We start from the raw sequence: 24,707 nt of genomic DNA, 5'->3' as shown, positions 1-24,707 counted from the left end.
TGGGATTCCCTATCTCTCACACACACTCTGGGATTCCCACTCTCACACACACTCTGGGATTCCCTCTCTCACACACACTCTGGGATACCCAATCTCTCACACACACTCTGGGATTCCCTCTTTCTCACATGCTCTGGGATTCCCTATCTCTCACACACACTCTGAGATTCCCTAACTCTCACACACTCTGGGATTCCCTACCTCTCACACACACACTGGGCTTCCCACTCTCACACTCTCTGGGATTCCCTATCTCACAAACACTCTGGAATTCCCAATCTCTCACACACACTCTGGGACTCCCTCTCTCTCACACACACTCTGGAATTCCCGATCTCACACACACTCTGGGATTCCCTATCTCTCACACACACTCTGGGATTCCCTCTCTCTCACACACACTCTGGGATTCCCTCTCTCACACACACTCTGGTATTCCCTATCTCTCACAAACACTCTGGGACTCTCTGGGATTCTATCAAAAACACTCTGGTATTCCCTATCTCTCACAAACACTCTGGGATTTCCTATCTCTCACAAACACTCTGGGATTCCCTATCTCTCACAAACACTCTGGGATTCCCCCTCTCACACACACACTCTGGGATTCCCTCTCTCTTACACACACTCTGGGATTGCCTATCTCTCTCACTCGTGCTGGGATTCCCTATCACTCTCACACACTCTGGGATTCCCTCTCTCTCACACACACACTGGGATTCCCTATCTCTCACACACTCGGCGATTCCATATCTCTCACACACTCAGGGATTCCCTATCTCTAACACACACTTTGGGATTCCCTCTCTCTCATACACACTCTGGGATTCCCTATCTCTCTCACACACTCTGGGATTCCTCATCTCTCACACACTCTCTGTGATTCCCTATCTCTCACACACACTCTGGGATTACATCTCTCACACACACTATGGAATTCCACATCTCTCGCACACACTCTGGGATTCCCTATCTCTCTCACACAGACTCTGGGATTCTCTATCTCTCACACACACTCTGGGATTCCCTATCTCTCTCACACACACTCTGGGATTCCCTCTCTCACACAAACTCTGGGATTTCCTATCTAACACACACACTGGGATTCCCTATCTCTCACACACACTCTGGGATTCCGTCTCCCACACACACTCTGGGATTCCCTATCTCTCACACACACTCTGGGATTCCCTCTCTCACACACACGCTGGGATTCCCTGTGTCTCACACACACTCTGGGATTCCCTATCTCTCACACACTCTGGTATTCCCTATCACTCACACACACTCTGGGATTCCCTGTCTCTCACACACACTCTGGGATTCCCTATCTCTCACACATTCTGGTATTCCCTATCTCTCACACAAACTCTGGGACACTCTGGGATTCTATCACACACACTCTGGGATTCCCTCTCTCACACACACTCTGGTATTCCCTATCTCTCGCACACACTCTGGTATTCCCTATCTCTCGCACACACTCTGGGATTCCCTATCTCTCACACACACTCTGGGATTCTCACTCTCACACACACTCTGCGATTCACTCTCTCACACACACTCTGGGATTCCCAATCTCTCACACACACTCAGGGATTCCCACTCTCTCACACACATTTTGGGATTCCGTATCTCTCACACACACTCTGGGATTCCCTATCTCTCACACACTCTCTGGGATTCACTATCGCTGACACATTCTGGGATTTCCTATCTCACACACACTCTGCGATTCCCTCTCTAACACACACTCTGGGATTCCCAATCTCTCACACACACTCTGGGATTCCCTATCTCTCACACACACTCTGGGATTCCATATCTCTCACACACTCGGCTATTCCATATCTCTCACACACTCTGGGATTCTCTATCTCTAACACACACTTTGGGATTCCCTATCTCTCACACACACTCCGGGATTCCCTATCTCTCATACACACTCAGGAATTTAGTAATCTCTCACACACACTCTGGGATTCCCTATCACCCACACACACTCTGGGATTCCCTCTCTCACACACACTCTGGGATTCCGTATCTCACTCACACACTCTGGGATTCCCTATCTCTCACACACACTCTGGGATTCCCTATCACACTCACACACTCTGGGATACCCCCTCTCTCACACACACTCTGGGAATCCGCATCTCTCACACACACTCTGGGATTCCCTATCTCTCACACACACTCTAGAATTCCCTCTCACACACACACTCTGGGATTCCCTATCTCTCACACACACTGTGGGATTCCCTATCTCTCACACACACTCTGGGATTCCCACTCTCACACACACTCTGGGATTCCCTCTCTCACACACACTCTGGGATACCCAATCTCTCACACACGCTCTGGGATTCCCTCTTTCTCACATGCTCTGGGATTCCCTATCTCTCACACACACTCTGAGATTCCCTAACTCTCACACACTCTGGGATTCCCTACCTCTCACACACACTCTGGGACTCCCTCTCTCTCACACACACTCTGGAATTCCCGATCTCACACACACTCTGGGATTCCCTATCTCTCACACACACTCTGGGATTCCCTATCTCTCACACACACTCTGGGATTCCCTCTCTCACACACACTCTGGTATTCCCTATCTCTCACAAACACTCTGGGACTCTCTGGGATTCTATCAAAAACACTCTGGTATTCCCTATCTCTCACAAACACTCTGGGATTTCCTATCTCTCACAAACACTCTGGGATTCCCTATCTCTCACACACACTCTGGGATTCCCTATCTCTCTCACACACACTCTGGGATTCCCTATCACACTCACACACTCTGGGATTCCCCCTCTCACACACACACTCTGGGATTCCCTCTCTCTTACACACACTCTGGGATTGCCTATCTCTCTCACTCGTGCTGGGATTCCCTATCACTCACACACACTCTGGGATTCCCTCTCTCTCACACACACACTGGGATTCCCTATCTCTCACAGACACTCTGGGATTCCCTATCTCTCACACACACACTGGGATTCCCTATCTCTCACACACTCGGCGATTCCATCTCTCTCACACACTCTGGGATTCCCTATCTCTAACACACACTTTGGGATTCCCTATCTCTCACACACACTCTGGGATTCCTCTCACTCACGCACACTCTGGGATTCCCTATCTCTCACACACACTCTGGGATTTACTAATCTCTCACACACACTCTGGGATTCCCTATCTCCCACACACACTCTGGGATTCCCTATCTCTCACACACACTCTGGGATTCTCTATCTCTCACACACACTCTGGGATACTCGATCTCTCACACACACTCTGGGATTCCCACTCTCACACACACTCTGGGATTGTCTGCGATTCCCACACACACACTCTGGGATTCCCTATCTCCCACACTCACTCTGGGATTCCCTATCTCACACAAACTCTGGGATTCCCTATCTCGCACACACACTGGGATTCCCTATCTCTCACACACACTCTGGGATTTCCTATCTCTCACACACTCTGGTATTCCCTATCACTCACACTCTCTGGAATTCCCTATCTCTCACACACACTCTGGGATTCCCTATCGCTGACACACACTGGTATTCCCTATCTCTCACACACACTCTGGTATTCCCTATCACTCGCACACACTCTGGTATTCCCTATATCTCGCACACACTCAGGGATTCCCTATCTCTCATACATACTCTGGGATTCTTTATCATTCACACACACTCTGGGATTCCGTCTCTCTCACACACACTCTGGGATTCCCTATCTCTCTCACTCGTGCTGGCATTCTCTATCACTCTCACACACTCTGGGATTGTCAAGGATTCTATCACACACACTCTGGGATTCCCTATCTCTCTCACACACTCTGGGCTTCCCTATCTCTCACACACACTCTGGGATTCCCTATCTCTCACACACACTCTGGAATTCCCACCCTCACACACACTCTGGGGTTCCCTATCTGTCACTCACATTCTGGAATTCCCTATCTCTCACACACACTCAGGGATTCCCTATCTCTCACACACACTCTGGGATTCCGTATCTCTCTCACACACTCTGGGATTCCCTATCTCTCACACACACTCTGGGATTCCCTATCACACTCACACACTCTGGGATACCCTCTCTCTCACACACACTCTGGGATTCCCTATCTCTCACACACACTCTGGGATTCCCTACCTCTCACACACACTCTGGGACTCCCTCTCTCTCACACACACTCTGGAATTCCCGATCTCACACACACTCTGGGATTCCCTATCTCTCACACACACTCTGGGATTCCCTATCTCTCACACACACTCTGGGATTCCCTCTCTCACACACACTCTGGTATTCCCTATCTCTCACAAACACTCTGGGACTCTCTGGGATTCTATCAAAAACACTCTGGTATTCCCTATCTCTCACAAACACTCTGGGATTTCCTATCTCTCACAAACACTCTGGGATTCCCTATCTCTCACACACACTCTGGGATTCCCTATCTCTCTCACACACACTCTGGGATTCCCTATCACACTCACACACTCTGGGATTCCCCCTCTCACACACACACTCTGGGATTCCCTCTCTCTTACACACACTCTGGGATTGCCTATCTCTCTCACTCGTGCTGGGATTCCCTATCACTCACACACACTCTGGGATTCCCTCTCTCTCACACACACACTGGGATTCCCTATCTCTCACAGACACTCTGGGATTCCCTATCTCTCACACACACACTGGGATTCCCTATCTCTCACACACTCGGCGATTCCATCTCTCTCACACACTCTGGGATTCCCTATCTCTAACACACACTTTGGGATTCCCTATCTCTCACACACACTCTGGGATTCCTCTCACTCACGCACACTCTGGGATTCCCTATCTCTCACACACACTCTGGGATTTACTAATCTCTCACACACACTCTGGGATTCCCTATCTCCCACACACACTCTGGGATTCCCTATCTCTCACACACACTCTGGGATTCTCTATCTCTCACACACACTCTGGGATACTCGATCTCTCACACACACTCTGGGATTCCCACTCTCACACACACTCTGGGATTGTCTGCGATTCCCACACACACACTCTGGGATTCCCTATCTCCCACACTCACTCTGGGATTCCCTATCTCACACAAACTCTGGGATTCCCTATCTCGCACACACTCTGGGATTCCCTATCTCTCACACACACTCTGGGATTTCCTATCTCTCACACACTCTGGTATTCCCTATCACTCACACTCTCTGGAATTCCCTATCTCCCACACTCACTCTGGGATTCCCTATCTCACACAAACTCTGGGATTCCCTATCTCGCACACACACTGGGATTCCCTATCTCTCACACACACTCTGGGATTTCCTATCTCTCACACACTCTGGTATTCCCTATCACTCACACTCTCTGGAATTCCCTATCTCTCACACACACTCTGGGATTCCCTATCGCTGACACACACTGGTATTCCCTATCTCTCACACACACTCTGGTATTCCCTATCACTCGCACACACTCTGGTATTCCCTATATCTCGCACACACTCAGGGATTCCCTATCTCTCATACATACTCTGGGATTCTTTATCTTTCACACACACTCTGGGATTCCGTCTCTCTCACACACACTCTGGGATTCCCTATCTCTCTCACTCATGCTGGCATTCTCTATCACTCTCACACACTCTGGGATTGTCAAGGATTCTATCACACACACTCTGGGATTCCCTATCTCTCTCACACACTCTGGGCTTCCCTATCTCTCACACACACTCTGGGATTCCCTATCTCTCACACACACTCTGGAATTCCCACCCTCACACACACTCTGGGGTTCCCTATCTGTCACTCACATTCTGGAATTCCCTATCTCTCACACACACTCAGGGATTCCTTATCTCTCACACACACTCTGGGATTCCGTATCTCTCTCACACACTCTGGGATTCCCCCTCTCACACACACACTCTGGGATTCCCTCTCTCTTACACACACTCTGGGATTGCCTATCTCTCTCACTCGTGCTGGGATTCCCTATCACTCACACACACTCTGGGATTCCCTCTCTCTCACACACACACTGGGATTCCCTATCTCTCACAGACACTCTGGGATTCCCTATCTCTCACACACACACTGGGATTCCCTATCTCTCACACACTCGGCGATTCCATCTCTCTCACACACTCTGGGATTCCCTATCTCTAACACACACTTTGGGATTCCCTATCTCTCACACACACTCTGGGATTCCTCTCACTCACGCACACTCTGGGATTCCCTATCTCTCACACACACTCTGGGATTTACTAATCTCTCACACACACTCTGGGATTCCCTATCTCCCACACACACTCTGGGATTCCCTATCTCTCACACACACTCTGGGATTCTCTATCTCTCACACACACTCTGGGATACTCGATCTCTCACACACACTCTGGGATTCCCACTCTCACACACACTCTGGGATTGTCTGCGATTCCCACACACACACTCTGGGATTCCCTATCTCCCACACTCACTCTGGGATTCCCTATCTCACACAAACTCTGGGATTCCCTATCTCGCACACACTCTGGGATTCCCTATCTCTCACACACACTCTGGGATTTCCTATCTCTCACACACTCTGGTATTCCCTATCACTCACACTCTCTGGAATTCCCTATCTCCCACACTCACTCTGGGATTCCCTATCTCACACAAACTCTGGGATTCCCTATCTCGCACACACACTGGGATTCCCTATCTCTCACACACACTCTGGGATTTCCTATCTCTCACACACTCTGGTATTCCCTATCACTCACACTCTCTGGAATTCCCTATCTCTCACACACACTCTGGGATTCCCTATCGCTGACACACACTGGTATTCCCTATCTCTCACACACACTCTGGTATTCCCTATCACTCGCACACACTCTGGTATTCCCTATATCTCGCACACACTCAGGGATTCCCTATCTCTCATACATACTCTGGGATTCTTTATCTTTCACACACACTCTGGGATTCCGTCTCTCTCACACACACTCTGGGATTTCCTATCTCTCTCACTCATGCTGGCATTCTCTATCACTCTCACACACTCTGGGATTGTCAAGGATTCTATCACACACACTCTGGGATTCCCTATCTCTCTCACACACTCTGGGCTTCCCTATCTCTCACACACACTCTGGGATTCCCTATCTCTCACACACACTCTGGAATTCCCACCCTCACACACACTCTGGGGTTCCCTATCTGTCACTCACATTCTGGAATTCCCTATCTCTCACACACACTCAGGGATTCCTTATCTCTCACACACACTCTGGGATTCCGTATCTCTCTCACACACTCTGGGATTCCCTATCTCTCACACACACTCTGGGATTCCCTATCACACTCACACACTCTGGGATACCCTCTCTCTCACACACACTCTGGGATTCCGCATCTCTCACACACACTCTGGGATTCCCTATCTCTCACGCACACTGTGGGATTCCCTATCTCTCACACACACTCTGGGATTCCCACTCTCACACACACTCTGGGTTTCCCTCTCTCACACACACTCTGGGATACCCAATCTCTCACACACACTCTGGGATTCCCTCTTTCTCACATGCTCTGGGATTCCCTATCTCTCACACACACTCTGAGATTCCCTAACTCTCACACACTCTGGGATTCCCTACCTCTCACACACACTCTGGGATTCCCTATCTCACAAACACTCTGGAATTCCCAATCTCTCACACACACTCTGGGACTCCCTCTCTCTCACACACACTCTGGAATTCCCGATATCTCACACACACTCTGGGATTCCCACTCTCACACACACTCTGGGATTCCCTCTCTCACACACACTCTGGGATACCCAATCTCTCACACACACTCTGGGATTCCCTCTTTCTCACATGCTCTGGGATTCCCTAACTCTCACACACTCTGGGATTCCCTACCTCTCACACACACTCTGGGATTCCCTATCTCACAAACACTCTGGGATTCCCAATCTCTCACACACACTCTGGGACTCCCTCTCTCTCACACACACTCTGGAATTCCCGATCTCACACACACTCTGGGATTCCCTATCTCTCACACACACTCTGGGATTCCCTATCGCTGACACACACTCTGGGATTCCCTATCTCACACACACTCTGAGATTCCCTAACTCTCACACACTCTGGGATTCCCTACCTCTCACACACACTCTGGGACTCCCTCTCTCTCACACACACTCTGGAATTCCCGATCTCACACACACTCTGGGATTCCCTATCTCTCACACACACTCTGGGATTCCCTATCTCTCACACACACTCTGGGATTCCCTCTCTCACACACACTCTGGTATTCCCTATCTCTCACAAACACTCTGGGACTCTCTGGGATTCTATCAAAAACACTCTGGTATTCCCTATCTCTCACAAACACTCTGGGATTTCCTATCTCTCACAAACACTCTGGGATTCCCTATCTCTCACAAACACTCTGGGATTCCCCCTCTCACACACACACTCTGGGATTCCCTCTCTCTTACACACACTCTGGGATTGCCTATCTCTCTCACTCGTGCTGGGATTCCCTATCACTCACACACACTCTGGGATTCCCTCTCTCTCACACACACACTGGGATTCCCTATCTCTCACAGACACTCTGGGATTCCCTATCTCTCACACACACACTGGGATTCCCTATCTCTCACACACTCGGCGATTCCATCTCTCTCACACACTCTGGGATTCCCTATCTCTAACACACACTTTGGGATTCCCTATCTCTCACACACACTCTGGGATTCCTCTCACTCACGCACACTCTGGGATTCCCTATCTCTCACACACACTCTGGGATTTACTAATCTCTCACACACACTCTGGGATTCCCTATCTCCCACACACACTCTGGGATTCCCTATCTCTCACACACACTCTGGGATTCTCTATCTCTCACACACACTCTGGGATACTCGATCTCTCACACACACTCTGGGATTCCCACTCTCACACACACTCTGGGATTGTCTGCGATTCCCACACACACACTCTGGGATTCCCTATCTCCCACACTCACTCTGGGATTCCCTATCTCACACAAACTCTGGGATTCCCTATCTCGCACACACACTGGGATTCCCTATCTCTCACACACACTCTGGGATTTCCTATCTCTCACACACTCTGGTATTCCCTATCACTCACACTCTCTGGAATTCCCTATCTCTCACACACACTCTGGGATTCCCTATCGCTGACACACACTGGTATTCCCTATCTCTCACACACACTCTGGTATTCCCTATCACTCGCACACACTCTGGTATTCCCTATATCTCGCACACACTCAGGGATTCCCTATCTCTCATACATACTCTGGGATTCTTTATCTTTCACACACACTCTGGGATTCCGTCTCTCTCACACACACTCTGGGATTCCCTATCTCTCTCACTCGTGCTGGCATTCTCTATCACTCTCACACACTCTGGGATTGTCAAGGATTCTATCACACACACTCTGGGATTCCCTATCTCTCTCACACACTCTGGGCTTCCCTATCTCTCACACACACTCTGGGATTCCCTATCTCTCACACACACTCTGGAATTCCCACCCTCACACACACTCTGGGGTTCCCTATCTGTCACTCACATTCTGGAATTCCCTATCTCTCACACACACTCAGGGATTCCCTATCTCTCACACACACTATGGGATTCCGTATCTCTCTCACACACTCTGGGATTCCCTATCTCTCACACACACTCTGGGATTCCCTATCACACTCACACACTCTGGGATACCCTCTCTCTCACACACACTCTGGGATTCCGCATCTCTCACACACACTCTGGGATTCCCTATCTCTCACGCACACTCTAGAATTCCCTCTCACACACACACTCTGGGATTCCCTATCTCTCACACACACTGTGGGATTCCCTATCTCTCACACACACTCTGGGATTCCCACTCTCACACACACTCTGGGATTCCCTCTCTCACACACACTCTGGGATACCCAATCTCTCACACACACTCTGGGATTCCCTCTTTCTCACATGCTCTGGGATTCCCTATCTCTCACACACACTCTGAGATTCCCTAACTCTCACACACTCTGGGATTCCCTACCTCTCACACACACACTGGGCTTCCCACGCTCACACTCTCTGGGATTCCCTATCTCACAAACACTCTGGAATTCCCAATCTCTCACACACACTCTGGGACTCCCTCTCTCTCACACACACTCTGGAATTCCCGATCTCACACACACTCTGGGATTCCCTCTCTCTCACACACACTCTGGGATTCCCTCTCTCACACACACTCTGGTATTCCCTATCTCTCACAAACACTCTGGGACTCTCTGGGATTCTATCAAAAACACTCTGGTATTCCCTATCTCTCACAAACACTCTGGGATTTCCTATCTCTCACAAACACTCTGGGATTCCCTATCTCTCACAAACACTCTGGGATTCCCCCTCTCACACACACACTCTGGGATTCCCTCTCTCTTACACACACTCTGGGATTGCCTATCTCTCTCACTCGTGCTGGGATTCCCTATCACTCTCACACACTCGGCGATTCCATATCTCTCACACACTCAGGGATTCCCTATCTCTAACACACACTTTGGGATTCCCTCTCTCTCATACACACTCTGGGATTCCCTATCTCTCTCACACACTCTGGGATTCCTCATCTCTCACACACTCTCTGGGATTCCCTATCTCTCACACACACTCTGGGATTACATCTCTCACACACACTATGGAATTCCACATCTCTCGCACACACTCTGGGATTCCCTATCTCTCTCACACAGACTCTGGGATTCTCTATCTCTCACACACACTCTGGGATTCCCTATCTCTCTCACACACACTCTGGGATTCCCTCTCTCACACAAACTCTGGGATTTCCTATCTAACACACACACTGGGATTCCCTATCTCTCACACACACTCTGGGATTCCGTCTCCCACACACACTCTGGGATTCCCTATCTCTCACACACACTCTGGGATTCCCTCTCTCACACACACGCTGGGATTCCCTGTGTCTCACACACACTCTGGGATTCCCTATCTCTCACACACTCTGGTATTCCCTATCACTCACACACACTCTGGGATTCCCTGTCTCTCACACACACTCTGGGATTCCCTATCTCTCACACATTCTGGTATTCCCTATCTCTCACACAAACTCTGGGACACTCTGGGATTCTATCACACACACTCTGGGATTCCCTCTCTCACACACACTCTGGTATTCCCTATCTCTCGCACACACTCTGGTATTCCCTATCTCTCGCACACACTCTGGGATTCCCTATCTCTCACACACACTCTGGGATTCTCACTCTCACACACACTCTGCGATTCACTCTCTCACACACACTCTGGGATTCCCAATCTCTCACACACACTCAGGGATTCCCACTCTCTCACACACATTTTGGGATTCCGTATCTCTCACACACACTCTGGGATTCCCTATCTCTCACACACTCTCTGGGATTCACTATCGCTGACACATTCTGGGATTTCCTATCTCACACACACTCTGCGATTCCCTCTCTAACACACACTCTGGGATTCCCAATCTCTCACACACACTCTGGGATTCCCTATCTCTCACACACACTCTGGGATTCCATATCTCTCACACACTCGGCTATTCCATATCTCTCACACACTCTGGGATTCTCTATCTCTAACACACACTTTGGGATTCCCTATCTCTCACACACACTCCGGGATTCCCTATCTCTCATACACACTCAGGAATTTAGTAATCTCTCACACACACTCTGGGATTCCCTATCACCCACACACACTCTGGGATTCCCTCTCTCACACACACTCTGGGATTCCGTATCTCACTCACACACTCTGGGATTCACTATCTCTCACACACACTCTGGGATTCCCAATCACACTCACACACTCTGGGATACCCCCTCTCTCACACACACTCTGGGAATCCGCATCTCTCACACACACTCTGGGATTCCCTATCTCTCACACACACTCTAGAATTCCCTCTCACACACACACTCTGGGATTCCCTATCTCTCACACACACTGTGGGATTCCCTATCTCTCACACACACTCTGGGATTCCCACTCTCACACACACTCTGGGATTCCCTCTCTCACACACACTCTGGGATACCCAATCTCTCACACACGCTCTGGGATTCCCTCTTTCTCACATGCTCTGGGATTCCCTATCTCTCACACACACTCTGAGATTCCCTAACTCTCACACACTCTGGGATTCCCTACCTCTCACACACACTCTGGGACTCCCTCTCTCTCACACACACTCTGGAATTCCCGATCTCACACACACTCTGGGATTCCCTATCTCTCACACACACTCTGGGATTCCCTATCTCTCACACACACTCTGGGATTCCCTATCTCTCACAAACACTCTGGGACTCTCTGGGATTCTATCAAAAACACTCTGGTATTCCGTATCTCTCACACACACTCTGGGATTCCCTATCTCTCACACACTCTCTGGGATTCACTATCGCTGACACATTCTGGGATTTCCTATCTCACACACACTCTGCGATTCCCTCTCTAACACACACTCTGGGATTCCCACTCTCACACACACTCTGGGATTCCCTCTCTCACACACACTCTGGGATACCCAATCTCTCACACACGCTCTGGGATTCCCTCTTTCTCACATGCTCTGGGATTCCCTATCTCTCACACACACTCTGAGATTCCCTAACTCTCACACACTCTGGGATTCCCTACCTCTCACACACACTCTGGGACTCCCTCTCTCTCACACACACTCTGGAATTCCCGATCTCACACACACTCTGGGATTCCCTATCTCTCACACACACTCTGGGATTCCCTATCTCTCACACACACTCTGGGATTCCCTCTCTCACACACACTCTGGTATTCCCTATCTCTCACAAACACTCTGGGACTCTCTGGGATTCTATCAAAAACACTCTGGTATTCCCTATCTCTCACAAACACTCTGGGATTTCCTATCTCTCACAAACACTCTGGGATTCCCTATCTCTCACACACACTCTGGGATTCCCTATCTCTCTCACACACACTCTGGGATTCCCTATCACACTCACACACTCTGGGATTCCCCCTCTCACACACACACTCTGGGATTCCCTCTCTCTTACACACACTCTGGGATTGCCTATCTCTCTCACTCGTGCTGGGATTCCCTATCACTCACACACACTCTGGGATTCCCTCTCTCTCACACACACACTGGGATTCCCTATCTCTCACAGACACTCTGGGATTCCCTATCTCTCACACACACACTGGGATTCCCTATCTCTCACACACTCGGCGATTCCATCTCTCTCACACACTCTGGAATTCCCTATCTCTAACACACACTTTGGGATTCCCTATCTCTCACACACACTCTGGGATTCCTCTCACTCACGCACACTCTGGGATTCCCTATCTCTCACACACACTCTGGGATTTACTAATCTCTCACACACACTCTGGGATTCCCTATCTCCCACACACACTCTGGGATTCCCTATCTCTCACACACACTCTGGGATTCTCTATCTCTCACACACACTCTGGGATACTCGATCTCTCACACACACTCTGGGATTCCCACTCTCACACACACTCTGGGATTGTCTGCGATTCCCACACACACACTCTGGGATTCCCTATCTCCCACACTCACTCTGGGATTCCCTATCTCACACAAACTCTGGGATTCCCTATCTCGCACACACACTGGGATTCCCTATCTCTCACACACACTCTGGGATTTCCTATCTCTCACACACTCTGGTATTCCCTATCACTCACACTCTCTGGAATTCCCTATCTCTCACACACACTCTGGGATTCCCTATCGCTGACACACACTGGTATTCCCTATCTCTCACACACACTCTGGTATTCCCTATCACTCGCACACACTCTGGTATTCCCTATATCTCGCACACACTCAGGGATTCCCTATCTCTCATACATACTCTGGGATTCTTTATCTTTCACACACACTCTGGGATTCCGTCTCTCTCACACACACTCTGGGATTCCCTATCTCTCTCACTCGTGCTGGCATTCTCTATCACTCTCACACACTCTGGGATTGTCAAGGATTCTATCACACACACTCTGGGATTCCCTATCTCTCTCACACACTCTGGGCTTCCCTATCTCTCACACACACTCTGGGATTCCCTATCTCTCACACACACTCTGGAATTCCCACCCTCACACACACTCTGGGGTTCCCTATCTGTCACTCACATTCTGGAATTCCCTATCTCTCACACACACTCAGGGATTCCCTATCTCTCACACACACTCTGGGATTCCGTATCTCTCTCACACACTCTGGGATTCCCTATCTCTCACACACACTCTGGGATTCCCTATCACACTCACACACTCTGGGATACCCTCTCTCTCACACACACTCTGGGATTCCGCATCTCTCACACACACTCTGGGATTCCCTATCTCTCACGCACACTGTGGGATTCCCTATCTCTCACACACACTCTGGGATTCCCACTCTCACACACACTCTGGGTTTCCCTCTCTCACACACACTCTGGGATACCCAATCTCTCACACACACTCTGGGATTCCCTCTTTCTCACATGCTCTGGGATTCCCTATCTCTCACACACACTCTGAGATTCCCTAACTCTCACACACTCTGGGATTCCCTACCTCTCACACACACTCTGGGATTCCCTATCTCACAAACACTCTGGAATTCCCAATCTCTCACACACACTCTGGGACTCCCTCTCTCTCACACACACTCTGGAATTCCCGATATCTCACACACACTCTGGGATTCCCACTCTCACACACACTCTGGGATTCCCTCTCTCACACACACTCTGGGATACCCAATCTCTCACACACACTCTGGGATTCCCTCTTTCTCACATGCTCTGGGATTCCCTAACTCTCACACACTCTGGGATTCCCTACCTCTCACACACACTCTGGGATTCCCTATCTCACAAACACTCTGGGATTCCCAATCTCTCACACACACTCTGGGACTCCCTCTCTCTCACACACACTCTGGAATTCCCGATCTCACACACACTCTGGGATTCCCTATCTCTCACACACACTCTGGGATTCCCAATCTCTCACACACACTCTGGGATTCCCTATCTCACACACACTCTGAGATTCCCTAACTCTCACACACTCTGGGATTCCCTACCTCTCACACACACTCTGGGACTCCCTCTCTCTCACACACACTCTGGAATTCCCGATCTCACACACACTCTGGGATTCCCTATCTCTCACACACACTCTGGGATTCCCTCTCTCTCACACACACTCTGGGATTCCCTCTCTCACACACACTCTGGTATTCCCTATCTCTCACAAACACTCTGGGACTCTCTGGGATTCTATCAAAAACACTCTGGTATTCCCTATCTCTCACAAACACTCTGGGATTTCCTATCTCTCACAAACACTCTGGGATTCCCTATCTCTCACAAACACTCTGGGATTCCCCCTCTCACACACACACTCTGGGATTCCCTCTCTCTTACACACACTCTGGGATTGCCTATCTCTCTCACTCGTGCTGGGATTCCCTATCACTCACACACACTCTGGGATTCCCTCTCTCTCACACACACACTGGGATTCCCTATCTCTCACAGACACTCTGGGATTCCCTATCTCTCAAACACACACTGGGATTCCCTATCTCTCACACACTCGGCGATTCCATCTCTCTCACACACTCTGGGATTCCCTATCTCTAACACACACTTTGGGATTCCCTATCTCTCACACACACTCTGGGATTCCTCTCACTCACGCACACTCTGGGATTCCCTATCTCTCACACACACTCTGGGATTTACTAATCTCTCACACACACTCTGGGATTCCCTATCTCCCACACACACTCTGGGATTCCCTATCTCTCACACACACTCTGGGATTCTCTATCTCTCACACACACTCTGGGATACTCGATCTCTCACACACACTCTGGGATTCCCACTCTCACACACACTCTGGGATTGTCTGCGATTCCCACACACACACTCTGGGATTCCCTATCTCCCACACTCACTCTGGGATTCCCTATCTCACACAAACTCTGGGATTCCCTATCTCTCACACACACTCTAGAATTCCCTCTCACACACACACTCTGGGATTCCCTATCTCTCACACTCACTCTGGGATTCCCTATCTCTCACACACACTCTGGAATTCCCTCTCACAAACACACTCTGGGATTCCCTCTCTCTCATACACACTCTGGGATTCCCTATCTCTCTCACACACTCTGGGATTCCTCATCTCTCACACACTCTCTGGGATTCCCTATCTCTCACACACACTCTGGGATTACATCTCTCACACACACTATGGAATTCCACATCTCTCGCACACACTCTGGGATTCCCTATCTCTCTCACACAGACTCTGGGATTGTCTATCTCTCACACACACTCTGGGATTCCCTATCTCTCTCACACACACTCTGGGATTCCCTCTCTCACACAAACTCTGGGATTTCCTATCTAACACACACACTGGGATTCCCTATCTCTCACACACACTCTGGGATTCCGTCTCCCACACACACTCTGGGATTCCCTATCTCTCACACACACTCTGGGATTCCCTCTCTCACACACACGCTGGGATTCCCTGTGTCTCACACACACTCTGGGATTCCCTATCTCTCACACACTCTGGTATTCCCTATCACTCACACACACTCTGGGATTCCCTGTCTCTCACACACACTCTGGGATTCCCTATCTCTCACACATTCTGGTATTCCCTATCTCTCACACAAACTCTGGGACACGCTGGGATTCTATCACACACACTCTGGGATTCCCTCTCTCACACACACTCTGGTATTCCCTATCTCTCGCACACACTCTGGTATTCCCTATCTCTCGCACACACTCTGGGATTCCCTATCTCTCACACACACTCTGGGATTCTCACTCTCACACACACTCTGCGATTCACTCTCTCACACACACTCTGGGATTCCCAATCTCTCACACACACTCAGGGATTCCCACTCTCTCACACACATTTTGGGATTCCGTATCTCTCACACACACTCTGGGATTCCCTATCTCTCACACACTCTCTGGGATTCACTATCGCTGACACATTCTGGGATTTCCTATCTCACACACACTCTGCGATTCCCTCTCTAACACACACTCTGGGATTCCCAATCTCTCACACACACTCTGGGATTCCCTATCTCTCACACACACTCTGGGATTCCATATCTCTCACACACTCGGCTATTCCATATCTCTCACACACTCTGGGATTCTCTATCTCTAACACACACTTTGGGATTCCCTATCTCTCACACACACTCCGGGATTCCCTATCTCTCATACACACTCAGGAATTTAGTAATCTCTCACACACACTCTGGGATTCCCTATCACCCACACACACTCTGGGATTCCCTCTCTCACACACACTCTGGGATTCCGTATCTCACTCACACACTCTGGGATTCCCTATCTCTCACACACACTCTGGGATTCCCTATCACACTCACACACTCTGGGATACCCCCTCTCTCACACACACTCTGGGAATCCGCATCTCTCACACACACTCTGGGATTCCCTATCTCTCACACACACTCTAGAATTCCCTCTCACACACACACTCTGGGATTCCCTATCTCTCACACACACTGTTGGATTCCCTATCTCTCACACACACTCTGGGATTCCCACTCTCACACACACTCTGGGATTCCCTCTCTCACTCACACTCTGGGATACCCAATCTCTCACACATGCTCTGGGATTCCCTCTTTCTCACATGCTCTGGGATTCCCTATCTCTCACACACACTCTGAGATTCCCTAACTCTCACACACTCTGGGATTCCCTACCTCTCACACACACTCTGGGACTCCCTCTCTCTCACACACACTCTGGAATTCCCGATCTCACACACACTCTGGGATTCCCTATCTCTCACACACACTCTGGGATTCCCTATCTCTCACACACACTCTGGGATTCCCTCTCTCACACACACTCTGGTATTCCCTATCTCTCACAAACACTCTGGGACTCTCTGGGATTCTATCAAAAACACTCTGGTATTCCCTATCTCTCACAAACACTCTGGGATTTCCTATCTCTCACAAACACTCTGGGATTCCCTATCTCTCACACACACTCTGGGATTCCCTATCTCTCTCACACACACTCTGGGATTCCCTATCACACTCACACACTCTGGGATTCCCCCTCTCACACACACACTCTGGGATTCCCTCTCTCTTACACACACTCTGGGATTGCCTATCTCTCTCACTCGTGCTGGGATTCCCTATCACTCACACACACTCTGGGATTCCCTCTCTCTCACACACACACTGGGATTCCCTATCTCTCACAGACACTCTGGGATTCCCTATCTCTCACACACACACTGGGATTCCCTATCTCTCACACACTCGGCGATTCCATCTCTCTCACACACTCTGGGATTCCCTATCTCTAACACACACTTTGGGATTCCCTATCTCTCACACACACTCTGGGATTCCTCTCACTCACGCACACTCTGGGATTCCCTATCTCTCACACACACTCTGGGATTTACTAATCTCTCACACACACTCTGGGATTCCCTATCTCCCACACACACTCTGGGATTCCCTATCTCTCACACACACTCTGGGATTCTCTATCTCTCACACACACTCTGGGATACTCGATCTCTCACACACACTCTGGGATTCCCACTCTCACACACACTCTGGGATTGTCTGCGATTCCCACACACACACTCTGGGATTCCCTATCTCCCACACTCACTCTGGGATTCCCTATCTCACACAAACTCTGGGATTCCCTATCTCGCACACACACTGGGATTCCCTATCTCTCACACACACTCTGGGATTTCCTATCTCTCACACACTCTGGTATTCCCTATCACTCACACTCTCTGGAATTCCCTATCTCTCACACACACTCTGGGATTCCCTATCGCTGACACACACTGGTATTCCCTATCTCTCACACACACTCTGGTATTCCCTATCACTCGCACACACTCTGGTATTCCCTATATCTCGCACACACTCAGGGATTCCCTATCTCTCATACATACTCTGGGATTCTTTATCTTTCACACACACTCTGGGATTCCGTCTCTCTCACACACACTCTGGGATTCCCTATCTCTCTCACTCGTGCTGGCATTCTCTATCACTCTCACACACTCTGGGATTGTCAAGGATTCTATCACACACACTCTGGGATTCCCTATCTCTCTCACACACTCTGGGCTTCCCTATCTCTCACACACACTCTGGGATTCCCTATCTCTCACACACACTCTGGAATTCCCACCCTCACACACACTCTGGGGTTCCCTATCTGTCACTCACATTCTGGAATTCCCTATCTCTCACACACACTCAGGGATTCCCTATCTCTCACACACACTCTGGGATTCCGTATCTCTCTCACACACTCTGGGATTCCCTATCTCTCACACACACTCTGGGATTCCCTATCACACTCACACACTCTGGGATACCCTCTCTCTCACACACACTCTGGGATTCCGCATCTCTCACACACACTCTGGGATTCCCTATCTCTCACACACACTGTGGGATTCCCTATCTCTCACACACACTCTGGGATTCCCACTCTCACACACACTCTGGGTTTCCCTCTCTCACACACACTCTGGGATACCCAATCTCTCACACACACTCTGGGATTCCCTCTTTCTCACATGCTCTGGGATTCCCTATCTCTCACACACACTCTGAGATTCCCTAACTCTCACACACTCTGGGATTCCCTACCTCTCACACACACTCTGGGATTCCCTATCTCACAAACACTCTGGAATTCCCAATCTCTCACACACACTCTGGGACTCCCTCTCTCTCACACACACTCTGGAATTCCCGATATCTCACACACACTCTGGGATTCCCACTCTCACACACACTCTGGGATTCCCTCTCTCACACACACTCTGGGATACCCAATCTCTCACACACACTCTGGGATTCCCTCTTTCTCACATGCTCTGGGATTCCCTAACTCTCACACACTCTGGGATTCCCTACCTCTCACACACACTCTGGGATTCCCTATCTCACAAACACTCTGGGATTCCCAATCTCTCACACACACTCTGGGACTCCCTCTCTCTCACACACACTCTGGAATTCCCGATCTCACACACACTCTGGGATTCCCTATCTCTCACACACACTCTGGGATTCCCTATCTCTCACACACACTCTGGGATTCCCTATCTCACACACACTCTGAGATTCCCTAACTCTCACACACTCTGGGATTCCCTACCTCTCACACACACTCTGGGACTCCCTCTCTCTCACACACACTCTGGAATTCCCGATCTCACACACACTCTGGGATTCCCTATCTCTCACACACACTCTGGGATTCCCTATCTCTCACACACACTCTGGGATTCCCTCTCTCACACACACTCTGGTATTCCCTATCTCTCACAAACACTCTGGGACTCTCTGGGATTCTATCAAAAACACTCTGGTATTCCCTATCTCTCACAAACACTCTGGGATTTCCTATCTCTCACAAACACTCTGGGATTCCCTATCTCTCACAAACACTCTGGGATTCCCCCTCTCACACACACACTCTGGGATTCCCTCTCTCTTACACACACTCTGGGATTGCCTATCTCTCTCACTCGTGCTGGGATTCCCTATCACTCACACACACTCTGGGATTCCCTCTCTCTCACACACACACTGGGATTCCCTATCTCTCACAGACACTCTGGGATTCCCTATCTCTCACACACACACTGGGATTCCCTATCTCTCACACACTCGGCGATTCCATCTCTCTCACACACTCTGGGATTCCCTATCTCTAACACACACTTTGGGATTCCCTATCTCTCACACACACTCTGGGATTCCTCTCACTCACGCACACTCTGGGATTCCCTATCTCTCACACACACTCTGGGATTTACTAATCTCTCACACACACTCTGGGATTCCCTATCTCCCACACACACTCTGGGATTCCCTATCTCTCACACACACTCTGGGATTCTCTATCTCTCACACACACTCTGGGATACTCGATCTCTCACACACACTCTGGGATTCCCACTCTCACACACACTCTGGGATTGTCTGCGATTCCCACACACACACTCTGGGATTCCCTATTTCCCACACTCACTCTGGGATTCCCTATCTCACACAAACTCTGGGATTCCCTATCTCGCACACACACTGGGATTCCCTATCTCTCACACACACTCTGGGATTTCCTATCTCTCACACACTCTGGTATTCCCTATCACTCACACTCTCTGGAATTCCCTATCTCTCACACACACTCTGGGATTCCCTATCGCTGACACACACTGGTATTCCCTATCTCTCACAGACACTCTGGTATTCCCTATCACTCGCACACACTCTGGTATTCCCTATATCTCGCACACACTCAGGGATTCCCTATCTCTCATACATACTCTGGGATTCTTTATCTTTCACACACACTCTGGGATTCCGTCTCTCTCACACACACTCTGGGATTCCCTATCTCTCTCACTCGTGCTGGCATTCTCTATCACTCTCACACACTCTGGGATTGTCAAGGATTCTATCACACACACTCTGGGATTCCCTATCTCTCTCACACACTCTGGGCTTCCCTATCTCTCACACACACTCTGGGATTCCCTATCTCTCACACACACTCTGGAATTCCCACCCTCACACACACTCTGGGGTTCCCTATCTGTCACTCACATTCTGGAATTCCCTATCTCTCACACACACTCAGGGATTCCCTATCTCTCACACACACTCTGGGATTCCGTATCTCTCTCACACACTCTGGGATTCCCTATCTCTCACACACACTCTGGGATTCCCTATCACACTCACACACTCTGGGATACCCTCTCTCTCACACACACTCTGGGATTCCGCATCTCTCACACACACTCTGGGATTCCCTATCTCTCACACACACTCTAGAATTCCCTCTCACACACACACTCTGGGATTCCCTATCTCTCACACACACTGTGGGATTCCCTATCTCTCACACACACTCTGGGATTCCCACTCTCACACACACTCTGGGATTCCCTCTCTCACACACACTCTGGGATACCCAATCTCTCACACACACTCTGGGATTCCCTCTTTCTCACATGCTCTGGGATTCCCTATCTCTCACACACACTCTGAGATTCCCTCTTTCTCACACACTCTGGGATTCCCTACCTCTCACACACACACTGGGCTTCCCACTCTCACACTCTCTGGGATTCCCTATCTCACAAACACTCTGGAATTCCCAATCTCTCACACACACTCTGGGACTCCCTCTCTCTCACACACACTCTGGAATTCCCGATCTCACACACACTCTGGGATTCCCTATCTCTCACACACACTCTGGGATTCCCTCTCTCTCACACACACTCTGGGATTCCCTCTCTCACACACACTCTGGTATTCCCTATCTCTCACAAACACTCTGGGACTCTCTGGGATTCTATCAAAAACACTCTGGTATTCCCTATCTCTCACAAACACTCTGGGATTTCCTATCTCTCACAAACACTCTGGGATTCCCTATCTCTCACAAACACTCTGGGATTCCCCCTTTCACACACACACTCTGGGATTCCCTCTCTCTTACACACACTCTGGGATTGCCTATCTCTCTCACTCGTGCTGGGATTCCCTATCACTCTCACACACTCTGGGATTCCCTCTCTCTCACACACACACTGGGATTCCCTATCTCTCACACACTCGGCGATTCCATATCTCTCACACACTCAGGGATTCCCTATCTCTAACACACACTTTGGGATTCCCTCTCTCTCATACACACTCTGGGATTCCCTATCTCTCTCACACACTCTGGGATTCCTCATCTCTCACACACTCTCTGGGATTCCCTATCTCTCACACACACTCTGGGATTACATCTCTCACACACACTATGGAATTCCACATCTCTCGCACACACTCTGGGATTCCCTATCTCTCTCACACAGACTCTGGGATTCTCTATCTCTCACACACACTCTGGGATTCCCTATCTCTCTCACACAAACTCTGGGATTCCCTCTCTCACACAAACTCTGGGATTTCCTATCTAACACACACACTGGGATTCCCTATCTCTCACACACACTCTGGGATTCCGTCTCCCACACACACTCTGGGATTCCCTATCTCTCACACACACTCTGGGATTCCCTCTCTCACACACACGCTGGGATTCCCTGTGTCTCACACACACTCTGGGATTCCCTATCTCTCACACACTCTGGTATTCCCTATCACTCACACACACTCTGGGATTCCCTGTCTCTCACACACACTCTGGGATTCCCTATCTCTCACACATTCTGGTATTCCCTATCTCTCACACAAACTCTGGGACACTCTGGGATTCTATCACACACACTCTGGGATTCCCTCTCTCACACACACTCTGGTATTCCCTATCTCTCGCACACACTCTGGTATTCCCTATCTCTCGCACACACTCTGGGATTCCCTATCTCTCACACACACTCTGGGATTCTCACTCTCACACACACTCTGCGATTCACTCTCTCACACACACTCTGGGATTCCCAATCTCTCACACACACTCAGGGATTCCCACTCTCTCACACACATTTTGGGATTCCGTATCTCTCACACACACTCTGGGATTCCCTATCTCTCACACACTCTCTGGGATTCACTATCGCTGACACATTCTGGGATTTCCTATCTCACACACACTCTGCGATTCCCTCTCTAACACACACTCTGGGATTCCCAATCTCTCACACACACTCTGGGATTCCCTATCTCTCACACACACTCTGGGATTCCCACTCTCACACACACTCTGGGATTCCCTCTCTCACACACACTCTGGGATACCCAATCTCTCACACACGCTCTGGGATTCCCTCTTTCTCACATGCTCTGGGATTCCCTATCTCTCACACACACTCTGAGATTCCCTAACTCTCACACACTCTGGGATTCCCTACCTCTCACACACACTCTGGGACTCCCTCTCTCTCACACACACTCTGGAATTCCCGATCTCACACACACTCTGGGATTCCCTATCTCTCACACACACTCTGGGATTCCCTATCTCTCACACACACTCTGGGATTCCCTCTCTCACACACACTCTGGTATTCCCTATCTCTCACAAACACTCTGGGACTCTCTGGGATTCTATCAAAAACACTCTGGTATTCCCTATCTCTCACAAACACTCTGGGATTTCCTATCTCTCACAAACACTCTGGGATTCCCTATCTCTCACACACACTCTGGGATTCCCTATCTCTCTCACACACACTCTGGGATTCCCTATCACACTCACACACTCTGGGATTCCCCCTCTCACACACACACTCTGGGATTCCCTCTCTCTTACACACACTCTGGGATTGCCTATCTCTCTCACTCGTGCTGGGATTCCCTATCACTCACACACACTCTGGGATTCCCTCTCTCTCACACACACACTGGGATTCCCTATCTCTCACAGACACTCTGGGATTCCCTATCTCTCACACACACACTG

The sequence above is a fragment of the Chiloscyllium plagiosum genome, unplaced genomic scaffold (assembly GCF_037043375.1).
Source record: "Chiloscyllium plagiosum isolate Xiang-an unplaced genomic scaffold, Cpla_swu_hap1 HiC_scaffold_53Y, whole genome shotgun sequence".
Taxonomy (NCBI): Eukaryota; Metazoa; Chordata; class Chondrichthyes; order Orectolobiformes; family Hemiscylliidae; genus Chiloscyllium; species Chiloscyllium plagiosum.
The sequence above is the reverse complement of the archived record's forward strand: the minus strand, read 5'-3'. Positions refer to the sequence as shown.